The sequence below is a fragment of the Trachypithecus francoisi genome, unplaced genomic scaffold (genome assembly GCF_009764315.1).
Source record: "Trachypithecus francoisi isolate TF-2019V2 unplaced genomic scaffold, Tfra_2.0 Lachesis_group7, whole genome shotgun sequence".
Lineage (NCBI taxonomy): Eukaryota > Metazoa > Chordata > Mammalia > Primates > Cercopithecidae > Trachypithecus > Trachypithecus francoisi.
This window is the reverse complement of record NW_022681472.1, coordinates 37285694-37312095: the sequence shown is the minus strand read 5'-3', so window position 1 is coordinate 37312095 and position 26402 is coordinate 37285694. Positions and strand designations below refer to the sequence as shown.

Here is a 26402-nt window from a genome sequence, read left to right as displayed (position 1 = left end):
AACCTCTCTCATAGATGGGAGTCAGCTGACAAGAAAGGATACCAAAAGCCTCCAAGAGGGAACTTCCCTTAAGGAAGGTTGGAAGAGTGAGGAGCTGGATATCATACCAGGAAGCAGAGTATGTGTTGCTGGTCCCTGCCCCTGATGACACCTGGGCACAGCCGATGTTCTTAGGGTTAGGAACAGTGGCTGCAGATGGGACCAGAGTTTTAAACATTGCCCCTTTGGGAACTCAGGGGTAACGCATCCTGTACTGAGGTCTCTGCAGCTTTCTGAACTACTTTCACAACATTGGACCAAAGATCCCTTGGATTTGTGAGAGCAGTTTGCAGCTTTGCCACAATCGAATCTGAACACTGAGACTTCCCTGTGTACCGGCAGATTTTGCATTTCACTTTCTTTTATTTTTTATTTTTTTATTTTTTTTTGAGACGGAGTCTCGCTCTGTCGCCCAGGCTGGAGTGCAGTGGCAGGATCTCAGCTCACTGCAAGCTCTGCCTCCTGGGTTCACGCCATTCTCCTGCCTCAGCCTCCTGAGTAGCTGGGACTACAGGTGCCCGCCACCTTGCCCGGCTAGATTTTTGTATTTTTTAGTAGAGACGGGGTTTCACCGTATTAGCCAGGATGATCTCGATCTCCTGACCTCGTGATCCACCCGTCTTGGCCTCCCAAAATGCTGGGATTACAGGCTTAAGCCACCGCGCCCGGCCGCATTTCACTTTCAGTAGGCATTTGGAAGCAGAATGGCCTCTTTGAACTGAAAAAAATGTAGGTTACCTGAGAAAAATTGTGAGGCAGATGCTAAGGTCTCTAGAAAAAAAAAACTAGGCTTCTTGCTCACCTGACAAAGGTAGCTTGAAATGTTATCATTCAAGGAATAAGATAGGTGATATTTAATCTCTCTTGCTTCAAATTGGTTATACTGATTTTAGCAGCTTTGCCAAATCAGTGGGACCACATTCATTTAAAAAGGTTAAAAGATGATGGATGACATTTCTGCAAAAGCCTGGAAAATTTTATTTAGTTATGAATTAACACTTGTCATCATACAGTTGGCAAGATTTTTAAGATGATTGACAATGAAGAACAAAATAGCTAGTTTCTGAAGGCTTGTCTTTAAAAAAAAAAAAATTATTTAATAGGCAAATAGAGATATCCAAACCAGATACCTAAGGCATCATTCTTTAGACAATTAAGACAAGTTTCTTGCTCTTTGTGGGGTGTGGGAATTGGGTCCACAGTTCACATCATTCATCTCTGGGAAGTGTTTCATTGGCAACATGATTGTGACATCTTGTTCTTTGATTAAATGCAGAGAAACAATCACTTCCTAAGCAAGGAGCCAAATAGCTCACTTTTCTGGTCCTGCTGTGGCTGGGACATCTTATATCTGTGCAACAGTTTTTGCATGATAATGATGTATGTACCATGATGCTGCCCCTTCAAGAAGAGGAAACATTTTAAAGACCATAAACTAGTCCTTGTACCTCATATAATGCAACCTCCTTGTGCCGTACATTTGCTGTGTGCAGACTTTTGTAGGACCAAAGGGAAAATTTCCCCTTTGTTCTCTGAATGTTTGCTGAAAATCAACTGACAAAAGAAAGATTAATTGGAGAGAAGGATACAAATTTATTTGATCATAGTTTTAAGTGACATGGGAGCCTTCAGAATGAAGACCCAAGACACAGGGGAACAGTCCATTTTTATGTTTAGGTTCAAGCAAAATATACCCAGCTGCGCAGAAACAGGATTGGACCAAAAGTATATAATATAATGCGAATAGACTGAGTGGGGAAACCCAGCAAAGCCTGTCTGTTCAGATTTTATTTGGCCTCTCCCTGGTGCATTCCTTCCTTCTGTGCATTGGGCAAGACCCTCTCTGGAATGGGGGTCTTGAGACCTACAATCAGAAAAAGTGGGTTGGATAATTTCTTTATGGTCTGTTTTACACAAAAAGTTGCGGGGATTAGAATAATATTTTTGGGTTCCTAGGACCTGCCTTGGGGAAGAAGAATTCCAGTTTCTAAGGCAAGCCTTGAGGGAGAATGTGGGGCCAGACACAGGAAGGCAAGAGGGGTCAAATAACTTTTTTTCTGTGAGGCTGCTTCTGAGGGCTTCATTTTGGGGTGTCGTTTTCTGAGCCCCAACACTTTGGAGTCAGTGTGTTTCACTGCTCTGCTTTTGCTGTGTGACTGGTGACCTGTGTGAGGACAAATCATTTACCTTCTCTGAGCCTCAGTTTCCTCATCTGTATGATGAAGGTAATTATACGTACCTCAGGCAATATTTAACAAAAATAATGCATATAAAAACACAATTGCTGAAAGCATAGTAAGTCCTCGATAGGTGGTATCTAAATACATCATTGAGGAAAAGGGCAGTTAGTTCTGGCTACTGATTTTTTTTTTTTTTTAAGTACTATAAGTTTACCAGGTATTGCTTTGGCAAATAAAAGCTGCTCAACCGAAGTTATATCTCCAATTTGTGTTTCGTCAAAATATTACTATGGAAAAATGAGAGAAAGTGTAAAGAAAGAGAAATGGGAAAAGGTGCGTGAATGGAAGAGTAAAGAAGAAAAGAGAAAAAGAAAGAGGAATCGAATTTTAAAAAGATTTAGAGAAGAAAGGGCAAGCAGAAGAAAAGAAGTTAGAAGAACCAGAACTGAGAAACAAAAGGCCAGATCTGAGTCTCCTGTGCTGGTGAAGACCTGGGACAGGCCTGGCAGAGCCTCGCAGGGCACAGCTCGGGGCCGGGCCCAGCAAAGCAACCACGCCCCCTCATTGACGGGCTTACGAAGCCGGGACCTTTTGGTCCCGGGCAGCCCCTCTGCCTCCCAAAGCACTGAGGCCGGATAGCACCGGGCACCCAGCTAGCAGGACGCCCTTCGACTCGAAGTGAGACCCCTGTTTTCCCCGCCCCACTCGCCACCCTCTCCGGGTTCGGCTGGTGCTTCCCTCTGCAGGGGCCGGGGAGAGCGCGGTCTGCGGTGCGCGGTCAGTCCCTGGGGCCGAGGCTGCATTTGGGTGACCCCTGCCTGCCACGTTATCTGGAACTGCCCTGGGGTGACCAGAAACAGTCCTGACGTTGGGATAGCTGTTCGCAGACACCGCATTTAACCCCTATGGCAGCTTCTGTGGAATCATTGCCTGTTTTCATTTTCCCTACTGTGAAAAGTTGAGAGAAACTTGGTGCATCCCAGGCTCAGGTAGTCACTGTAAGTGGTGGGGCAGCGCCCGGATGACTGGCAGCGCCAGTCGCACTGCTAGGGACAGGTGGCCAACAGATGGCAGAGAGATCACTTACAGGTAGTCACCCTAAGAGATGGGGCAGCGCCAGTCGCACTGCTGGGGACAGGTGGCGAGAGGAAGATGGCCTGGCTCCCATTCTGGGAAGGGTGTGACCAGGACAGAAACAGCAGGAAACAGTTCAGGTGTTTATGGATTTGGGAAAATAAAAGTGAGTAAATACGGCCCCTTTACATCAAGAAATGTACTTGTGATATATATGTGTATATCAGAATAAATGTATTACATATGTGTATACACATATACATATATGTTTTCACCAACCATTACTGGCTCATAACTCCCATAAGCCCTTGTTACAGTCTTGTGTTATAATGTGGGGCACCGCAGCCCCCAGAAAAATGAATTTCTCTCTTTGACCTTCTTCTGCCCTCCTTTCATCTGCTGCTTTTTCTCCCCAAGGTAGGGATCTTCCCCTAACTTTCTGTCTTGTAGCTGGCTATAAATAAATTCTCTGGCCTATCTTGTCTGATTGTAAGTCATAAGATTCCCATTTCGGAAGGGGCCCTGCTCCATACCCAGGAGGAAGGAATGCTGCAAAGGGGAACCGAGAAGAATCTGAACAGACAGGCCTCAGTGGGTTTCCCCGGTCTATTACTGTTAGATCATGCTGATTTTGTGGGATGATATTCCTACACAATTATCTGTCAATCATGCTTATCCAGTGAAGTCCAGACTCAGGCCCTCAGTTGCTGTCTACTCAAGTAACTTACATGTTTATATCTGCAGGTCAAACCTCTCTTCTGAGCTCAGGATCCGTCTCTTCAGCTGCATAATTGACATCTTCTTTTGATTTCACGAAGGCCTCATATCTCTGCTAATTGAACTCTTAATTTTCCAACCTCTTTCCCACATCCCAAACTTGACTCTTCTTTTGTTACTCCCTGTTCAGCGGATGTGACTGTTACGCATTCACATGCCAGACTGGAAAATTTGGGCATCCTTGTACTCTGCCTTGCCCTCATACTCCATAACCAGTCTGTTACTGAATCTCCCCAGTTTTATCTTCCCAAACAGGTATCTCTTGACTCCCTTAGCTTCACCACCAGCAAAACTTCCCTCCCCAGGTTTCAGCCAATTATCAGCCAATTATCCTCCACACTACTGCATCCTGAATGTAAATAGTTTAACTGTCTACCCATACCCACTTTCTGCCTGTCCAGTAGCCACAGTGAAGTGATTCCTCAAGTGTCTCCCATCAAATTCTTATCCCTGAGGCCCTGTAAGGGATGAACCCTACTACCTCCCCAGCTTTATCCCTCCTGATTCTCTTGACCTCTGAGCTGTCACACTTAGGTCCTTCAGTTAGTCTTCATGTACCAGGCATCCTGCAGTTGAGTGAGTTCATGCGTGTTCACTTGTTCTTCTCACCTTAGTTTAATCTTGTCTTCAGGGAAACCTGATCTGATGCCTAAGTCCAGGTGAAAGCTCCCGTTAGATGCTTCTCATTGCACTTGTCCTCCTTAGCCTTTGTTATTACAGTTGTGATTTTGCATGTGGTCTGTGCATTTTTGATTAGTATCTGAGTCCCCTCCTAGAGAGTAAGTGTGAATGGGAACTGGTTTTCCTCCCCATGGTGCAGTGTACAGCGCATAATAGGTATTCAGCAAACATCTCTTGAAGGGTGAAACACATAGTCACTTCTGGGTGGAGAATCCCTAGAAGAGACGGTAGCTTTTGAAATGGGCCCTGAAGAATTGGTCGGAGTGACATTAGTGCTGTTAGAAGGTGGAGGTGTGAGTGGCTTGAGTCATTTCTGGCAGGAAAGCGGGTGCAGCTTGAAAACGTCTAGTTCTGTTAAGACTAGTGGAGCAGAATGGGTGTCAGAATGAAAAAAAGTTTGGTAACAATTTTTTTTTTTTTTTTTGAGATGGATTCTCGATCTGTCACCAACAATTCTTGAAGATCTCTAAGGAGTTACTCATATAACTCAGAGAGTGGCCTCCTTTTTAAATTTTTTTTTTTTAATTCCTTTATCAGGAAGAAAAAGCAACAGTGAGAAGAAACTCACTGTATTGGTCCTTTGCCCTCCTTTCCTCTCCTGTCTCTTTTCCTATAAATAATAATCCCAAGATAGGGATTTCTGAGTATCTTCAAGATGCAACTCTGTGTTAGCTATTTGCAATTGCAAAGGAGACAAAACTAGGATTGCTTTATATTGAGGCCACATTTTTGGAATCTGACAGCTTAAAAAGCTTCACTGTGCTAGATACAGTCTTTAGAGCGTGGTCAAGCCATTGACCAGTTATTCTAGTCTTCGGAAGTCAGTGGAAAGTTGGTCACTTCAGAGCACAAATATATGTTGTTGTTTTTTCTCCTCTCTAATCTCAGAGAAATACATTTCATTTTTTTCTTTTTTATTATTCTTTTGGTCCCGGAATTTTCTTTCCTCAGAATGTCATAATAGAAAGAACAATGGAATTTAAAATCAGTTCAAATTCTTCCTGTGTTATTTTTCTCTATCATCTTGGGTACAGAAGTTCTCATCTCTAAGCCTTAAATTCTTGATCTTTATAATCTTATTAAAAAATACATCTCCTATGTAGAGCACCTGCCTGGCTGGCATTTAGTTAGTACATGTGCCTTTTGCTCCTTCCTTTCAAAGCTTCTTTTATTTCAGTATTCCCAGTGTTCTTTCTTTTATCTTCACTTTATCCTTCACCCAGACATTTAGCTATCTATTAAAATGTTTCTTGTGTCCTTTTTCTCTATTTCCTAAACCAGTGTTTTGTTGATTTTTTTTTCTTTTTTTTTGCCTAAACTCCCTTGATTTCACCCAGCTATGCAAATTGCGAGGCCAGGGATATGACCACAAACAGTTAAGGTTTAATTTACATGAATAAGCTTTCTTTCTCATGAAAATACTGTGTGTCACTTCTCACTTGGTCTAACACCCACCCTATCTGGCACAGATACACTTAACATGCAATATTAAGTACAATTTTTATTTGATTTTTCTCCAGAGAATAGTCCGTCTTCAGTCTTTAAGGACTCAGCTCCTTATATGGGCTTTGGTGGGGGCTGTGGGGTAGCACCCGCAGGTCTAAATCAGCGTGGGGGTGTTCGATCCTTGCGGGCTTCACGAGATCAATTCCTGACTACTTTGCTGTGAATTGCACAACTCACACAGTAACGTAGCTTCACATATTGTTCGGGAAGCACATAGGCTTTGAAGACGCTCGCTTCAGAAATGTCCCTGACTGCTGCGGCCTCCACTATGTCCCGAATGATAAATTTCTTAATGGCCTTGTCCTTGGGCATGCATCGGGCACAGTGTGTGCTGGGAATAGGCTGCACGTGGCTGGAGCCCTTTTTTGGTACAACCATTGTTCCCTCTTTTCTTTGTCATCTTGGAGGAATGCACCGGAGATTGTGTTTTGTTTTTTAACGTGTTATGGTATGAACACATTTGGAGACAATTTAATAGAAATTTTTAAAAATATTTCTGCATTAGTAGTGAAGTAATCCAGGTAGAAAGTTTTCTTTAATTGGTCTAGGAGTAAATCTTGGGGAAAAAAATTGAACTCTGGAATAGGGCAGAGGGTAAATACGAAATGAAAGTCTGTTGCTAATTAAGATTTTTTGTGTGTGAAAAAACTATTCTATAATTAAGACTTTTAGAGAATTCTAACTACTTTGTGCTGACATGTGTTAAATATTTTCGGAAGATGGCTGATCCTTGGCAGGAAGGCATGGATTAGGCAGTAACCCCAGCAAGACAAGCTGAAGAGGTATGAATTAAAACTTTGTCAGCCATAATGTGACGGGTGTGAAGTGTGTGGTTGCCTTATTAAATAAAACATGTATTTTGTTCAGTCTGCATTTGTTTTCCTTTTACTAAACACTTTACAGTGAGTACTTCAATTTTATATCATTAAACGTCTTGTGATGACAGTTGTGCAGCTAAAATAGGATGTTAGATTATATAATTCTGTACCTAAAAGGTCATAATTATTGAAGCCTTATGTTATAAACATTTTTATAAGAAATTCTTAAGAATATCTGTTTTTTTTTTAGACGGAGTTTCACTCTTGTTGCCCAGGCTGGAGTGCAATGGCATGACCTTGGCTCACTGCAATCTCCGTCTCCCAGGTTCAAGTGATTCTCCTGCCTCAGCCTCCCGAGTAGCTGGGATTACAGGCACATGCCACCACGCCTGGATAATTTTGTATTTTTAGTAGAGATGGGGTTTCTCCATGCTGGTCAGGCTGGCCTTAAATTCCAGACCTCAGGTGATCTGCCTGCCTTGGCCTCCCAAAGTGCTGGGATTACAGGCGTGAGCCACTGCACCCAGCCAAGACTATCTTTAAGGAATGTTATTTAAAGTCAGATTGAATGTTTTAAACCATTTTTGTGTTTTATCTTTTTGTTTGATTTAAAATTACTTATGCTTTTTTTTTTTTTTTTTTTTTGCCTGCCAAAAACCCTTTTTAGGTGGTTCGTGATGCTCTTAAAAATGAAGTGAATGTTATCCTGGAAAGTTCTCCAGTTGATTTGGTAACTGCTACTGACCAAAAAGTTGAAAAAATATTTATCTCTTCCATAAAGGAAGAGTATCCCTCTCACAGGTATTTCTTATTTCTATTTCAAATGACAAAATGAAATCTAAGTTGGAGTCACTTATACTAGACAAGCATTTTGATTTTAGACACAGAAATTGACTTCAGTTAGCTTAAGCTGAAAAGGGATTTATGTTGTGGGTGTGGGCTCCTTGGGCCAGAACCATGGGAGGGAGGAGGAGTATCTGAGGGGACACAGGAGCTATGGCTGAGGCAGCCACTGGTACCCTCACTCCTGACTCTGATGGTTTGAATACTTTCTAACTAACCTTTTATCTTTACCTCATTAGTTTAAGATTACAAATTCTGGGCAGGGATATGCGGTTTCTGAGCTTAGGTGCTTTGCATATGCTCAAGCTGACAGGGAGTAGGAAAGAGGAATATTTGGATTCCTTCATAGTAAAAGGAATGAATGGTTGGGTGCTGGGAAGCTAACATGACAAACGTCTGCTGTTGGCATGATTTAAAAGTTCAATTTCATTCTCTGTATCGTAAACTTCTTTATATGGTAGAGTGGCAGTAGCTCTAGAAAGTCTGAGAGAAAATCCTGAAATTTGGGCTCTTTTACAGGCACAGAAATTTAACAGAAACATTATCATGCTAAACTGTTAGCACTGTGATTCTGGACTTCTTCCTAGTCATGTCATTGGCCATTCCTGGTGTTTTTAGCCATTGAGAAGAAAAAATGTTTAAAGCCGTGGCTAAGTATATTTCTTCAGAATAAAAAGATTTATAGCTAAGAGAAAAGAGATAAATGGAGATGATGATAGTAGTTTAAGACAGTTCAGTTTTAAATGAAAGAAAATAAACAGAAAAGAAAATAGGAAAGAAGAAAACCAGTGAACTCTAGTATCATTTATGAGATTTCCATAAGATTCAGTTAGAAACAAGTTACCAAGTGTAGCTGACACTCAGGATAAGGGGTATTAGGCTCTGCCTCTTGATGGGAGTATTAGAGAGTATCTGGACCCATTTTTTAAATCATGGCATTTCCTTAATGATTTCTCATCTCCAAAAAATGCTTGTCTGGTGTGTGTGTGCACACGCATGAACATGCGTGTGCCATTACTTACTCTGGTATTACATTTTATAATTTTTTTGGGGGGGGACAGAGTCTTGCTCTGTCACCCAAGCTGGAGTGTAATGGTGTGATCTCGGCTCACTGCAACCTCCACCTCACGGATTCAACCAATTCTCCTGACTCAGCCTCCTGAGTAGCTGGGACTACCACGCCCAGCTAATTTTTGTATTTTCAGTAGAGAGGGGTTTCACTATATTGGTCAGGCTGGTCTCAAACTCCTGACCTCAGGCGATCCACCCACCTTGGCCTCCCAAAGTGCTGGGATTACAGGCGTGAGCCACCATGCCCAGCCACATTTTAAAATTTTGAATTCTGTAATTTTTCTCATGACTTTCTCTCAGTACAATAAAATAAAGCTTCCCCCCCCACTGTTATCAGTCTTTATAGGGACAAAGAAGCAACAATAGAAAAGTAGGGTGCAGACTTTTATATTTTATACAAGACTGTGCAGCTAAGGAAATATCATGGTTTGGACATTGTTAATAGGAGTGCGTCTTTCTTGCTTTTAGTTTCATTGGTGAGGAATCTGTGGCAGCCGGGGAAAAAGTGTTTTAACTGACAATCCCACGTGGATCATTGACCCTATTGATGGAACAACTAACTTTGTACATAGATATGTTTTAAATAGTTTAATATAATTGTTCTTTGTATATTACCTGGATAGCCCTTTAGAGTACTCCGTGCAGGAACATATACATTTTAGAGAATCGCATACTTTGTTTATGCATCTTTATTCTAAGAAAGGGTACCTAAAGTGAATAGAGCAAATTGTATTATGCAGACTTCTCATCGGATGTGGAGGTGAAGAAATATTAATGGTGTGATCTTTTTATGTGGAGTAGCATGCCCTGGTCACCATTCTTTTCTCACTCTTGGAGCCATATAAAAATTGAAGCAAACAACCTTGCTTCTTTGAGATCGACAAAGAAACTAATGAGGTCACTATTGGAGTGCTGTCAATATAGAATGAGTTCAGTCCAGAAGAGAAAACAGGGTTAAAAATTGGAGGGGTGTTAGGTTCAACAGGCTTAGGCTTGAATTCTGGTGTTTTTTAATTGACTTTGTGACTTTGGGCAAGTTAATCTTTTTAAGCCTCAGTTTTAAAAAAGACCATATTAATGACACCTAATAGAATTGTTTAATGATGGGACTCTATGAGTGGTACATTTATCTTAGAACTTAGTATAATGCCTGGCACAGAGTTTAAGTATATTATATCACTAGAAGAAAGCCCGATGGCATTGTGCATGTTGAGTTAAAATGAGTAGCCAACTATGGTGGGATTCCACATAGATGTTACTTTTTTCTTTCCTTTTTATTTTTTTAAGACAAGGTCACACTCTGTCACCCAGGCTGGAGTGCAGTGGCAAGATCATGGCTCACTGCAGCCTCGAACTTCTGGGCTCAAAGTATGCTCCCACCTCAGCCTCCCAAGCAGCTGGGACTACGGGTGCAAGCCACCACACCAAGTTAGTTTGTTTATTTATTTATTTATTTACTTTTGTAGAGATGGGGTCTCACTATGTTGCCCAGGCTGGTCTCAAACTCCTGGCCTCAAAAGCAATCCTCCCACCTTGGCCTCCCAAAGTGCTGGGATTATAGTCTTGGGCACCACCCCGGCCCATCAATGTTACTTTTGAAGTTGCCATGTAGTTGTACATGTCTGTACTATGTACAGAATCGTTAAAATCTATAAAATTTTATAGACTTTGTATATGTGATAGTGTTGTATCTTTTAAATGTGGAAAGATGCTTATGGTGTAATGTAAGAGTAGAAGATTGTATGATACAGTGTGTATAGTTTGATCCTATTTTTGTTAAAATAAAAACTCATATATTTAGAGGGTTTTATTTGTAGTCGTTATGTTGACCCTATTTTGCCTTGATCTTGACTCTCTCGTGGGTCAGAAATTTCAAACTATTTGTTTTAACTGTCATGCAACAATAAAAATAATGGTGGATAGTCTACTTTTCAGATGTAAAGTTACAGGTTTGGTGTTGGAATAGAGACAAGTAACAGCAATTCTGTACAATGCAGTACCTGTGTCTACCAAGGCTCCAGGCTGCAGGAAAAATGATGAAAACAGACCATTTTCTTTCTAACAATTCACTTTAATTTTCTTAAAATTTACTTTTATTTTTTGAAAAGATATTTTCATATAGTCATTAGATGACGGCATTCGATATTCAAAAGATAGGAAATGGCATACAGTAGAAGGTACCCGTGCCACTTCTGTCCCCAGTTTCTCAGGACCCATCTCTCAGGTGACCATTGCTATCCGTTTCTTATGAATCCTTTCAGAGGTGTTTCATGCCTGTAGGAGCATCTTGTGTGAATACATGTACGTATGTATGTCCCCTTCCCTCCTATTTACACAAGGAGCTGTATACAATACACACCGTTCTGCATATTGTGGGGATGAGGGATAAGACTGTTTATAGAAAAAAATTTATGAGTACTTATACTACGAAAAGATTAATTTTAGTAACTATATTAACAATAAGTTTTATCTTGTTAAATTTATGTTTTGTCTTTTTTTAAGATTTCCTTTTGTGGCTGTTTTGATTGGCTTTGTTGTAAATAAGAAGGTATGTTGTTTTAAATGTATAGTTGATTAAATGCCTTGCTTTCATTTTCTGGGAAAGAGTAAATGTATCTTCATAATAAATTCAGATGTCTCTTTTTCAATTCATAGAACTGCATTATTTTGAGTATAAGCTACAGGACTGTTAAAATGTTCACAATACATTTCCATTGAAGAAAATGTAATGTTTTCTGAGAATCAGGGGTCGTAAGGAGAAAATGCACACAAGTAACTGAAAGTTCAGTATTTAGCCACCATTATATGTGCGAGAGAGTGAAATGGGGTAGGGTTTGTGTGTGATCTAAAATGCTACATGGAAAAACTGGGATTTAAGCTTGGAATGCTTTAATAGGTATCAGTGAAAAGAGCCCTTTAAAGACCAAGAATTAGCAAGGGCCAATGCATGGTGTGAAAATAGCAAGTGTATTGTGGGATTGACACATTATTGAATACTTGTGTCGAAAGCCCAGTAGAGTAAAATCCATAGCTATTGCATTTCCTTGCTGTTTGGCTGTTTGTTTGGTTAAACAGTGAATATATTTGCTACTATCTTACATCCCTGTCATTAGGGAATTTTTGATATGTTTGATCAACCTGTACACAAAAACTTTAAAAAAATTTCTGAAAATAAAACACAAACTAGTACAAATGGAAGCTTAGCCCTAGGGTTGTATTAATCTTGAGAACGTCCAAAAGGAGATGAGTGAGCATTCAGTCTATAATCAGCCCTGGGCTGTGTGCTGGCCCTGCCACTGAACTCACAGCTCAGCACAGAGCTGGATGTGTGAACAGGTAAAGATGATATGTGGTGGAACCATGATAAAAAATACGGTAGGAACACAGGATGTCACCGATTCTGCCAAAAGTGGGTTGGGAAAATCTTTATAACAGAAGGGGTCTTAGAAGTTGGTCATGCGAGTTGATCCTTAGAAAATTAGGGCTTTGCCAGATGGGGGGATAAAAGGAAAAGAAAAAAGGAAAGCATTTTAATACGAAGAACAGCTTGGAGAAGTCGAAGACCATGATGTGTGTGGGGAACAGTGAGATGTTCATGGAGAGGGAAGCACTGGAAGTGGCCAGGCAGAGGTTAGTTTGGTCTTACTGTAAGGCACAGTGGCCAGTCTATGTGACACATTTAGTTTTTTGTTTCTAGGTAGTTGGGAAACAGAAGAGGTTTTGAAGTGGAAAGTGACAGATAATTCTAGCAATGTAGAGATTATACTGGGGCGTGGGTGATTCTGAACTAAGTAGAGGCAGTGAGAATAGCCAAGGAAATGCCAAAATTGGGAAGTGTTTTTAAGATTCAATTTGAAGGAGGAGATTTATGGGGAAGCAATGGGAGGTGATCAGGTAATGAATGATTTTGACCTCTTTGATAGAGATTCTGTAAGACTAGGTTCCAAAGTGTATGTTTTATTATTATTATTATTATTATTATTATTATTTTGAGACGGAGTCTCGCTGTCGCCCAGGCTGGAGTGCAGTGGCATGGTTTTGGCTCACTGCAAGCTCCACCTCCCGGGTTTACGCCATTCTCCTGCCTCAGCCTCCCGAGTAGCTGGGACTACAGGCGCTGCCACCACACCCGGCTAATTTTTTGTATTTTTAGTAGAGACGGGGTTTCACCATGTTAGCCAGGATGGTCTCGATCTCCTGACCTTGTGATCCACCTGCCTCGGCCTCCCAAAGTGCTGGGATTACAGATGTGAGTCACTGTGCCCAGCTGTATGTGTTTTTATCTATGATTATGGGGTTGATGGGAGCAAAATTATTAAGAAGTTGAATTTGTGGACTGGAAAGGCCAATCTGTATGAATATAGAGAGCTACAAGGGAAATGGAAGCAATGGAAGAAGGAAGAAAAGCCTGAGGTACCTAACTTTTAAGGCTGAGGCAGAGAAGAAGGTTCTAAAATAGTGACTCTGAGATGGATTGGTGAGTAAGGTAGAACTGAAAGAGTAATTCTGGAAACATGGAGGTACTGAATTAAGTATTAAATAAGGGTTGATGATGGCCAGCAGTCTCCAATTCTTCAGACAATACATTTGGTCAGGAAAGTTCATTGATTTTCTCTGCGGGACTTTCAGAAGAATAAGTGATCAGGGCAGAAGCCAAACTGTAACGTATTAAAAGGAGCACAGGAGATGCAAAGTGTAGACTACTCACTGGCAGTAAAGGGAAAAGGAGGGAATAACATTTTGAAGCTTTTGTAAGGGAGGGAGAAACTTGGTGAGAAGGTATGAAAAGAAAAATCCAAGAGAAGAGGTATCAGTTAATGGAGCAGCTTTTCAGAGAATATAAGAGAGGGTAGAAAATAGAAAAGCTCTGTCTTCTTCTGGAGCAGGAGGGAGAAAGGTAAGGTGAGTGCTATTAAGTCTGCACATAGATAAGATGAGAATAAGAAGGATTCCAGATCTGATTACCTTTTTCTCTGATTAGGCTGGAAAGCATCCTACAGTATAGCCATTTCAATCTATTATTAGTAGTGTGTGATATTTTCTTGTTACTGTCCTAGAACAATTCATTGACTTAATGGTGAAAAATACTCAGGTTTGGTAAAGGAAACTTGTTTTTCTTCTGCAGATAGAATTTGGAGTTGTGTACAGTTGTGTGGAAGATAAGATGTACACTACCAGGAAAGGAAAAGGTGTGTTTTGTAATGGTCAAAAACTACAGGTTTCACAAGAAGGTAGGTTTATTCTCCAAGTTTTAGTGCAATTGATATTGTGTACTCATATTTTATTGTTCTTTTAATGTTTACCTATGGAATTCCCCAGTTGTTAAGTGTTTCATAAACTGTGTTTATTTTCTCTTCATTCTGTTATTTCAACTTCAGTTTTGAATGTGGAGTGGAAATAGGGGAAGCAAATGTAATTGAGGAAACACTTCAGGCTCAGCACTAGGTTTGGTGATGGAGATAGGAAGATGATTAAGACTGGCTTCCTACCCTCGTTTGAGTTCATGGTTTATGTGTTATCCGTTGTAGCTAAAATTCCTTATGGAATTCCTCTGATCTGATGCCATTGTGACAAATTACTGGAAAGTAATTTGGGGGAAAAAAAAGTCAATTAAAGCTGGAATCACTTAAAATGATACACATACATTTTATATGAACTGGATGATTGGCATTTGAAGTCTTCTTCCTCTGTGACAGCTGTCGACCTAAAAGGAGAAAGCTCAGGCAAAATTAATGTAGAGAGTTTATTCAGGCCAAAGTTGAGGTCTGCAGCCCAGGATACACTTCCAGATTGTCTTGAAGAGTGCTCCGGAGAACTAAAGAGAGGCTCAAGTTTTTAAAGAAAAAAGGATGAATCAGAAGAAGAGGTAATTTCTAATGTTTTTCAGGAATTCTCTTTGGTTTACCGGTATCACATTAATTACTGATTGACTATACATTGTTGCACTATAGCACATATGGCATTTTATGGTTACTTGGCATCAGTTAGTCTACAGCCTGCATAGCAAGTGACTTCAAGAGGCAATTATTTAGCTCAATGGGGAGTGAGACTGACTGCTGGTATACTTTAAATGCCTCTCTGGGCCTGATAATTTAAAGGGGCTGACATTCCACAGATAAAAAGTGGTTTTTTTTCTTCTTTCTGACAACCGATTGAAGTTTTGAGTTACCTTTCTTCCATAAACTATATCCAACATTTTTCAAATTGCACATTTTCAGATTGCACTTTGAGATTCTTTTAAGTGCAGCAAGAACTTAAAGATACTTGCAAAGGAATTTGAGTTCAGAATCTTCCTAGACTTTAATTTTTCTCCTCAATCACTTAATTTGAGAGCAGATTTTTAGGTCATTTGCTTTTCATTGAATTCTAAGGTCCCAAAGATTGGATGAGGCAATCTAGTTTTTGAGATGTTAACGTGAAAAAATATGCATCTTAGAACTGAAGGAGGCGGGGCCGGAGGTCCTGGGGCAGATTCTCCTTGGCATCCCTGCATGGAGGAAGCTGCATAAGGATGCTGCCAGGAATGCTCGCACTTCCTACTGGGATGGCCTGCGCAGGACGGGAGGGTCTCTGTGCGGGTGTGCGGGTGTGAGCCATGGTACCCGGGGCCAGATCGCGGAAGGGAAGCTGGGAGGCTGGCCTGAAGACTGGGGTGAGGTCGCCACTCCTTCCTTTCAGGCTGGAGCTACTCTGCTAGGGTTTAAAACTTGAAATGGGACTAAAGGGTAATATTTATGAGAAAAAGAGAGTAAATCGTATCTAACCTCCTCCAGCCTTTTTTTTTTTTTTTTCATAAGAGACTAAATTAAACTTATGCACTCTCCTAGCTGTTATTGTCCTTCAGTTAGACAGAGTGAGAGCAGAGTGAGACCAGGTCTGAGATGGCAAAGCAACTCATTTCTTTAATGACATTCACACTGATGTCCTATTTTCAAACTATTTGAAAATTGCATCGTTCTGCCTCCAGTACTGGCAGTTTCTCTGTTCTGTGATCAGTGTGATTCACAGGAACATTTTGTTAAATGAGCCAAGGGTGTGGAAAATATGACTTTTATATTGGTCTGGGATTAGCTATGATCTCCAGCATTTTCACTGGAGGAAGTTTCATTTGGGGTGGGGAAAAAAAGGCTTTCTACGACTTGCCAGAAAAGATTCTATGACAGCAGGTCAAGGTGGCCACGCATATCCTAAAGAATGGTTGTGGTAGGCCAGACTGCTGTCAACGGAAGCTGGCGAGGTGGCCAACTTTGCGGCATATGGGTTTGCACTGGCCACGCTGGTGACTCCACTAGGAGCTCTCAGCCTCCTAGTAAAGGCCATTCTTTCTTCATTCTTTCTAAATGAAAGATTTAATCCTTATGGGAAATTTGGATGTTTGCTAAGTATTTGAGGATCTACAGTTATGATCACTCATCCTCCAAAAGAAGAGGATATTGAAACTAAATAAAATACCTCACAAGGTAGGTGATCCAGGTTTTGTGGTCTTTGCAACACTTGTGGTCATTATGGCCATGATAAGAATCTTCCTGGTGGGTCCCCACCATGGACAACGATCTTGTGTATGTAACAATCTGCTCCGTAATTGGCACATTTTCAGTCTCCTAGGTTTAGAGCCTAGGCAGTGCTATCAGAGAGCTGTTTGCTGGAAAGCCTGCGCTGCCACATCCCCTGGCCTGTATTCTGCTGCTAAGCCTCATTGTCTGTGTGAACACATAGATTAATTACCTAAATTGGGCCCTGGATATGTTTAACACTTCCATTGTGACTCCAATATATTACATATTCTTTACAACATCAGTTTTTAAACTTGTTCAGCTGTTGTTTTTAAGGAGTGGCAAGATATGCCCATTGATGATGTCATTGGTACTTTTGAGTGGCTTTACGATAATCATGGAGATATTCTTGTTGCATGCTTTTAAAGGTGTCAGCTTTAGTCTAGCAAGTCTGCCTGTGTCTCTTCAAAAAGACAAAAAAAAAAAGCGATGAATGGCAATCTCTCTAATATGTGAGAAGTTCTTAATAATAATGAAGAAAGCAAAAGTTTAACCTGTGGAATCAAACAACACACTGGTGAAAATATCTCCTGAAGAAATGGAATTCTGACGGCTTTTTAACAAAGATGTAATTAAAAGGTGAATCTATAATTCTGTTATAAAGTGAATTTGAGTATCAGAATATGTCTGAAAAAGCACTGTTCTCAAATAATGATCTTTAAAGACATCCTCTTAAAGGTTTCACTAATTTGAACTAAGAAATTACTTTTCTTATTTATTTATTTATTTATTTATTTTGGAGACAGAGTCTCGCTCTGAAGCCCAGGCTGGAGTGCAGTGGAATGATCTGGGCTCACTGCAAGCTCCGCCTCCAGAGTTCAAGCGATTCTCCTGCTCAGCCGCCCGAGTAGCTGGGACTACAGGCGCGTGCCACCATGCCCGGCTAATTTTTTGTATATTTAGTAGAGATGGGGTTTCACTATGTTAGCCAGGATGGTCTCGATCTCCTGACCTTGTGATCTGCCCACCCTGGCCTCCCAAAGTGTTGAGTTCACAGGCATGAGCCACTGTGCCCGGACCTACTTCTCTGATATTTAAATGATGGTAGCTCACTAAAATGCACTCAGTGCATGACTAATTTCTATTCACATTGTATTATTGTAGAGAGCATGAGCCACTGTGCCTGGACCTACTTCTCTGATATTTAAATGATGGTAGCTCACTAAAATGCACTCAGTGCATGACTAATTTCTATTCACATTGTATTATTGTAGAGATATTTTACATTTTGAATCCTTCTGCAAAATCTAAAATTCCTTAAAATGACGGTTTTAAGTCTATAAAAATACTTTATTTTTTTCATTGGTGATGAAAGTCTGAAATGTACATTTATTTGTCATCCCCACTTCACTAATTCCTAACCATATAGGCTTTTTTATTTTAATAAAGAACAAAATTATCCCAAAATTATCCTGTGATTTACCTTATCTATTATAACAAAATACATATATATTCATACATACAAATCTGTCAAAAACAAGCAATGGGGAAAGGATTCCCTATTTAGTAAAAGGTGCTGGGAGAACTGGCTAGCCATATGCAGCAAATTGAAACTGGACCCCTTACACCTGATACAAAAATTAACTCCAGATGGGTTAAACCCAAAACTATAAAAAACCTAGAAGAAAATCTAGGCGATACTACTCAGGACATAGGCACAGGCAAAGATTTCATGACAAAATCACCAAAAGCAATTGCACCAAAAGCAAAAATTGACAAATGGAATCTAATTAAACTAAAGAGCTGCTGCACAGCAAAAGAAACCATCATCAGAGAGAACAGGCAACCTACAGAATGAGAGAAACATTTGCAGTCTATCCATTGACAAAGGTCTAATATTCAGCATCTGCAAGGAACTTAAATTTACAAGAAAAAACACAGCCCCGTGAAAAAGTGGGCAAAGGACATGAATAGACACTTCTCAAAAGAAGACATTCATGACGCCAAAAAACATGTGAAAGCAGTCTCAACATCACTAATCATTAAAGAATGCAAATCAAAACCACAACGAGATACCATCTTACACCAGTCAGAATGGCAATTATTAAAAAGCCAAATTAACAGATGCTGGCAAGGTTGTGGAGAAATAGGAACACTTTTACATTGTTTGTGGGAATGTAAATTAGTTCAACCATTGTGGAAGACAGTGTGGCAATTCCTCAAAGATCTAGAACCAGAAATACCATTGACCCAGCAATCCCATTACTGGATATAGACACAAAGGAATATAAATTATTGCGTTACAAAGATACATACACACGTATGTTCACTGCAACACTATTCACAATAGCAGAGGCATGGAATCAACCCAAATGGCCATCAGTGATAGACTGGATAAAGAAAATGTGGTACATATACACTATGGAATACTGTGCAACCATAAAAAGGAATAAGATCATGCCCTTTGCAGGGACATGGTTGGAGTTGGAAGCCATTATCCTCAGCAAACTAACGCAGGAACAAAAAACCAAACATTTCATGTTTTCACTTACACATGGGAGCTGAACAATGAGAATGCATGGACACAGGGAGGGAGATACACACTGGGGCCTGTCCGGGGGTGGGGGCTGACTTGGGGGGTGGGAGAGCACCAAGAAAAGTAGCTAATGCATGCTGGGCTTAATACCTAGGTGATGGGTTGATAGGTGCAGCAAACTACCACGGCACACGTTTACCTATGTAAAAAACCTTCACATCCCACACATGTACTCTGGAACTTAATTTTAAAATGTAGTACAACAGTTACAAAAATGCTCAGGACAAACACACCTGGTGAACATACATCTTGTTGGATGGGAGGTGGTGAAGTGTGGGGTGTCAAGTGTGTCCTGAGTTTTAGTCAGGATGTTTCAGAGGAAAATGTAAAGCCTTGGATAATTTGCCAGCTTTGTAAATGGAAGTTGAAGAAGAGCTACCATGTAATTTCAACTTCTGTTTTCTTTCAAATCTGTATATAAATTCCCTATTGAATTTAGTAACTTCTACTTTTTTGTGCTTAAGATATTTGCTCGTTTCTCACTACACATATCATGCCTGCAGGCAAATTGGTTATATTCTGTACCTTTTGGGGAATGGTCTAAGGAGCTGAATTCTTTTTGATGCTTATAAAAAGCTGACTTGGAAATAATAACTTTATCAGTTTTAATATGTAAAAGCTTAGAAATTAACTTGATAAAACTAGGAAGAGAGATAAAAATGTTATATTTTCTTCTGAATAAAAGTGTCATTTTTTAAGAATTCCAATTATTAAAATCTAGTGATTATTTAAAACATTTCCTTTTTAGATATTACCAAATCACTCTTGGTGACCGAGAAATTGTAAGAATTATTATTTCCAATATGGAAAAGCTTTTTTGCATTCCTATCCATGGGTAAGCTCTTTTCATTTTCCACCTAAAGTTCTAGATCATTTAACATCTTAAAATAATATTTTTTCCTTTAGAAATGAAGCATTTATTTATAGAAATGGGATTGGTACCATAATTCTAATGCTGTCCCTCCCCTTACTCCCCAGTCCCCAACAGGCCCCAGTGTGTGATATTCCCCTCCCTGTGTCCATGTGTTCTCACTGTTCACAATGTTGGTTTTTTTGAGAAACTTCAGAACAAAAAGACAACCATTTTTATTAGCAGTGTCTGATGTTCTGCAGTAGGTTTGTGTGGATGTGTTCTACTTTTCTCTATTTTGATTCATTTGGTTATTGGGGCTCCTTGGTTCAGAGCTCTGTATTTTGTCAGTTCTGCCCTTCTGTGCAGTTTCCTTTATAATATCTGTTGAGTGGTTGTGGTAGGCAGGGTTGGCTTGTCTTGCTTATCATTGATTTCTGCAGGATCCTTAATTTTTCACTTAGTTCCAACTTTTCCTTGACTTCTTGATCTCCAAGAGGTACCACCTCTTCTGTCTGCTCTGATTCTCCTCCAGAATCACAGTTTCCCCGAGGTAGCTGGACTGTGAATTACCAAGTGCTGATCTGTGCTCAGTGTTTTTGTATTTATTGTCTCACTTATACTCTTTTCTGAGGGTGGTTTTTTCTGTGTTCCCTGTGGGTCCTCAGCTCCTCCCTGCTCTCCCTCACAAAGTCTTTTCTGCCTCTTCTCCTCCACTCTGTGTGTCCACAGGCTAGGAATGCTCCATTAGAATTAATTTGTTTGTTTGCTCTTTCTTCTGCTTACAGGTAGTTTGAGATTTGTATTTTCCGATTCCTAGAAATGCTGAAGGAATAGGTCTTATGGGTTTTATTTGTCCTCCTTGTTGATTTTATTTCATTTTATTTTTCAGTTGGGTAATGGGGAGTTTCAAAATCAGCAGGCCACTATTCCTCTCTAAACCTCAGAGTCCTTCTGTAATCATTTTCATAAATGAAGAAATTAAAAGCAAACATCTATCCTTATGTTTACATTTTCAAGACAAGCTAAAGTTTTGAGGTCTTTAACTTTAATATAGTTATGCTATATTAAATATAATTGCTGGCCTTTATTATAGTTGTTTGCATTAAAAATCATAAATTTTGTTGTTATTCAACAAAATCTGTAAGTTTTGAATAACGTATTTTACTGCCTACTGTTTCTACCTTTTTTCCTTTTGAAAATATCATCACTGAGTTATAAGAGTCTTAGACCTGATCAAAGATCATCTAATAATCCAGCCTTATTTTGTAGGTGAGTCAACTGAGGTTCAGAGAGGTGATGTGGTTGCCTTAGATCAAAGAGCTGAGTGGAAATATGACTAGAATCCTGGCTCCCAGATCATTTCTCTTTCTCCAATATTGGACTTCTCTTAGGAGTTGAGACCTTAAAAATATAGTTTGACCACGTACAAACTAATTTGTTACTATACATTTTTGTTCTACATAGTAATGAGTAAAGTAAAAGAGAGAGATCTTCTGTCAAATAGCTACAGAACCTCCCAGAATGATGCCCTTGAGAGAAGGGCAATAAACTTGCTGCTACACTGTGCAGTCCTGAAGCAAGGACTGTAACCACAGGCTATAAAATGGTTATGTTAGTCATAAAAGAGCTGCAAAAGGTTTACAACTTTAACCTTTAATTTTGCTGTTGGATAAAGTAAAAACTAATTTTTACTTCAAGATTTTTTTCAGAAATATAACCAGGGAAATATTACCAAGGAGAAGTTCTGAAATTGATTTAAGATCTTTTGCATTCAGCTGCTTCTTTAGTTTAGCAATGTGACTTCAGAGTTACTTATACAAAACAATGAAACTAAAGGATGTCATAATCTGAATGAATGCTGTAAACAAGCAGAAACAGTCTAATAGGTTCCTAACTAGGGGCAAACATTTTTGAGACAACAATTACTGTGGCTCAATTTCCTTTAATTTTTCAAAATGTAATTAGATGAAATGTACCTGGTATATATTTTCTGGCATCATTGTTTGAGAATAATTTTATCATAAACATAGCTACTTTTTATTATGGATCTTTTATATACCAGTCACTCTTTTGGTGTTTTACAAATATTGTTTGTAGTTATTGTAACAGTGATCTAAGGTAAATTGGTATCCCTATTTGATGACAAGAAAGCTAAAACTCAAAGAAGAAACTTGGTCCAAATTAGTTTTTTTGGTTTTTGTGATGGAGTTTCACTCTTGTTGCTCAGGCTGGAGTGCAGTGGCGTGATCTCGGCTCACTGCAACCTCCACCTCCTGGGTTCAAGCAATTCTCCAGCCTCAGCCTCCCAAGTAGCTGGGATTACAGGCATGTGCCACCACACCGGGCTAATTTTGTATTTTTAGTAGAGACAAGGTTCCACCATGTTGGCCAGGCTGGTCTCAAACTCCTGACCTCAGGTGATCAACCCTCCTTGGCCTCCCAAAGTGCTGGGATTGCAAATATAAGCCACTATGCCTGGCCCAGATTAGGGCATGATTTTTAGGCAGCTGAGGATGGAATAAACTCAACTCTTTGTGACCCCAGTGTTTTTTATGATATACCTTGTTAGCTGTATAGGAGGATCAGACTAAGATAGGATTCAGAAGGCACAGTGTAGAATCTATACCATAGCCTTAATTACCTTGTAGTATAAGTAATCTCTTTGGTAATATTTGCTCACAAAAAGTATGCTCTAGCTGACTACAAGACTCCTTGCCTGAGATCCCATGACGTTCATTAGAAGTGATGGAAGCACCACTAGTTGCTATCACTGTTGTTCTGCTAACCTAGGATTCTCTCTGAATAGAATACTAAGGGATTACTTATAAAAGATCTTGGTCTTTGCTTTCTATAATATGAGATATCAACTATCACATATCTCATATGAAAAGGGGAGAAAGACATCTTTCTTTATAACTGAAAAAGTGCCGCGAAAGCTAGTTTGATTTCATTCATTTGGGAAACAAGCATCTTGGAAATTTATTGTACCCACTAGTTCTTTCTTAAATTTGATGTGCAGCAAAAACATAGGCAGAAAAACATTCCAAATCAAAGATATTATGTCATTCTAATCCTTTTTTTAAAAAATTGCTTTGAGATGAAGGATGTACTTAGGTGCAATATTTTTTATAGATACAAAATAAATACCATATTTGTAATCAATTTATCATTACTTTTAAAAAAAATAAACTTGGAAACATGTTGGTAAATAGAACCCACTGCTTTATTTCCAGAGCTTTAAACAGTCACAAAAGGAATTTGACTAAAAACCATTTGCAATTAACTTGCAGACATAATGACCTTTTTCTTCTGAAAACACATTTCAGTGTGTATTTCTTTAATAAAAAGGAACATTGTCTCATACAGCCACAGTACAATTATAAAAGTCAGGAAATTAACATTGATACATAAACAAATATAAAGACTTCATTCAAATTTTGAAAAAAATTTTAACCCAAGGTCCAATCCAGACTCATACATTGCATTTAGTTCTCATTTTGCATCGAAACTGAGGAAACTCAGTTTAATTAAAGGAAACTCTTTAATTTAGAACTTGCTTGGTCCTTATCTTTTATGACCTTGACATTTTTCAAAAGTATAGGCCAATTATTTTGTAGTCTAGCTCTTGATTTGAATTTGTCTAGTTTCTTTATGATTGTATTTGGATTATGCTTTTTTGGCAGGAATGTTACAGAAGTAATGTTCTGTCCTTCTCAGTGCATCATATCAGGAGGCACATGGTATCTTTCTGTCCTGTTATGGGTGATATTAACTTTGATTACTTGGTAATGGTAGACCATTGTAAAAATGCTATTTTTTCTCACTGTACTTATTATATATCTTGTGGATAGATACTTTGATACTGAAAATATCAAAATTTTACCCATTAATTTTAAAATTTATTGATGATTCTTTACTGAATAAGTTATTACTATAATTGCTATCAAGTAGTATCTTACTTATTCTTACTTATATCTTACATATTCATCTTACCTTGCTGTATTTTCAAGGAAGAGGTGCTATGAGAGGAAAAACCTGTAGTAATCGTTCAAGAGAGGCCTAGGTTTATGCAGAACCCAGGTAGGTTGCAATCCCTGTAGGTCTAGATATGATGCACATCCAGTAGGAAATGATCAATATCATGATACTTTATGCTCCCTAGAGATTATTGTGCATTGTGTGTGTGTGTATGTGTGTGTGTGTGTGTGTGTGTATCTGTGTAAAATAAGCTGTAGTTACCTTGGGTTTAGAAAAATATGAATATGAATATATTTGCATGCTGTTATAGTAGAATTATAGCATTATTTTTAGGGCTTTTTTCTGCAAAATTATTGTTTTCATGTTTATCTTATTAAGTTATTGCTTTGTGAGTATTCGTTTTTGGATTTATATAGTACATCACGATAACTGGATTTTATGTATTTTTATTTTAAAATTAATTACCATCTTTTTTTACATTTATTCTCTAGATTGGTTCAACTTATCTCAATCAACATTCAAACTGAAGTTAGGAGGAATACCTTATTTGAAAGGTTATATTTTCAATCTGCCATTTTTGAATACTATTTTTTAGGATCCGGAGTGTTGGAACAGCAGCTACTAATGTGCATTGTGGCAAGTGGGGAGCAGAAGCATTTTATGAAATGGGAATTCACTGCTGGGATATTGCAGGAGCTGCCATTATTGTTACTGAAGTTGGTGGTGTGCTTATGGATGTTACTGGTAAAATTATGAGATAATGGATCATTTCTCTCTTTACATCTCTTGGACTTTCCTCTGTATGTGGGGTTAAAAAAAAGTTTGATACATATGATAGCTTGGCTTTTAAGACAAACAGGCTATATAATTTTGTGCAAAATCAAAACAAACATTAGGAGATAGAGGCAAGGATGAGAACTAATGGCAATGTGGGACTGATAGTGATGAATGGCTAAGCCTTTTCAAATGTGAGTAATAGGAACTCCTGAAAGGCTGTAGAGAAAGCCTAGAAAGTCACTGAGTCTGAGGCTTGTATTCAGAGTTCTTTGAATGCTGACCACTGTGATAGTTGATGATGGACTTCAGTCCTCCACCATCACCTTCTGTGTTGGGACTAGAGAAGTTAAATATTTGCTTTGAGCTGATGGTGAAATTTCTGAAGTGAAGAGTGAACCTGGGTTCAAAGGATTCACCAGTGATCTGAGAGAAAGGCAACAAAGGAATAAGGAAATGGGAAGGACAGTGGTATGAAAATTAATTGGAGTCACATTTTCTGTCCATAGATTCTTAAACAGTAAAGAGGTAATAAGAGTGCATACACACACGCATACACACAAAGAAATAGAGAATAGATGACATTTTTTCAGACTATCATGACTTGAGACTCCCTCTCTCCCCCGTCAACTTTGCCAGTAAAGACCAAACAAATGGTATTTTAAAAAACATATACTTAGAAACTCAGCTATGTATTGCCAAAGCTTAAACATTGTAGTTATGTGACAGTATAGTAGATTTTTAAAAGAAAACTGAAAGTATTAAAATGTCATGATTGACCATAGTGCACATTGCTGTACTTGTTTGATGTAAATTATTTTTGTAACAGATATAACTATTTACCATACTTGATTTGTTTTAGGTGGACCATTCGATTTAATGTCATGAAGAATAATTGCTGCAAAATGTACAGCATTAGCAGAAAGGAAAGCCAAAGAAATTCAGGTAGTACCTTTTCAACGAGATGATGAAGATTAATTACAGCAGCCTCATAGTCAGTCACAGTTGCTTTTCCTCAGATTTGCTAACTCACTGATGGATATGGGTTTCAGATGTATGATATGCTTGGTTTCAATTGTCTTTGTCGAGATTAAAAATTTTGAACTTGTTTCATATTTTACTATGACCAGGTTTGCAAGAATAGACATAATGTTTACTTCATTGTTTAAAAAAATGGCATGTGAGAGCTTTAGGAAAAATACACAAAAAGTACAATTGATGAAATAAGTATAACATCAACTGAAATAGTTAGCAATTTTGCATTTCTGAGTATCAATGGTCTGAAATTTTGACTTGCTATATACATGTATGCCTAGACACTTGCTTAGAAAGTTACCTATTTGGAAAAAAAATTGTTTGGTTTCAAAAGCCATATTTAAATTTGTAAGGATATATTGAGTACTTCCTAGATCAAGGTTTTTTCTTTGAAGAGGACCTTTTTTGTTTTATTCAGTGTTCATATAACACCTAGCACCATGCCTGTCAGTTGGCAACCAAAATTAAACATCATAAGAATGAATATTTTGAAGTCATCGATTCCTAGTTATTATATAGAGTAGATACATAATGAGCTCACCATTCTGTACTTTTGCTGTATTTTTCATGATATGAATTTTGAAGTAAAAACAGTAGTTATCTTTTGTATATTTCACATTACCATACTGCCAGATACAGTTGATTGTTGTGGGCATTTCTGCAATAAATATATTTTCCAAAGCA

The 26402-nt window shown here is 38.8% G+C and overlaps 3 pseudogenes; 2 read left to right on the top strand and 1 right to left on the bottom strand.

Moving 5' to 3' along the window:
* The first annotated feature begins 3344 nt into the window (after nt 1-3344).
* LOC117079551 lies at nt 3345-26402 on the top strand (annotated as a pseudogene).
* On the bottom strand, nt 6309-6657 carry LOC117079550 (annotated as a pseudogene).
* LOC117079549 lies at nt 15457-17172 on the top strand (annotated as a pseudogene).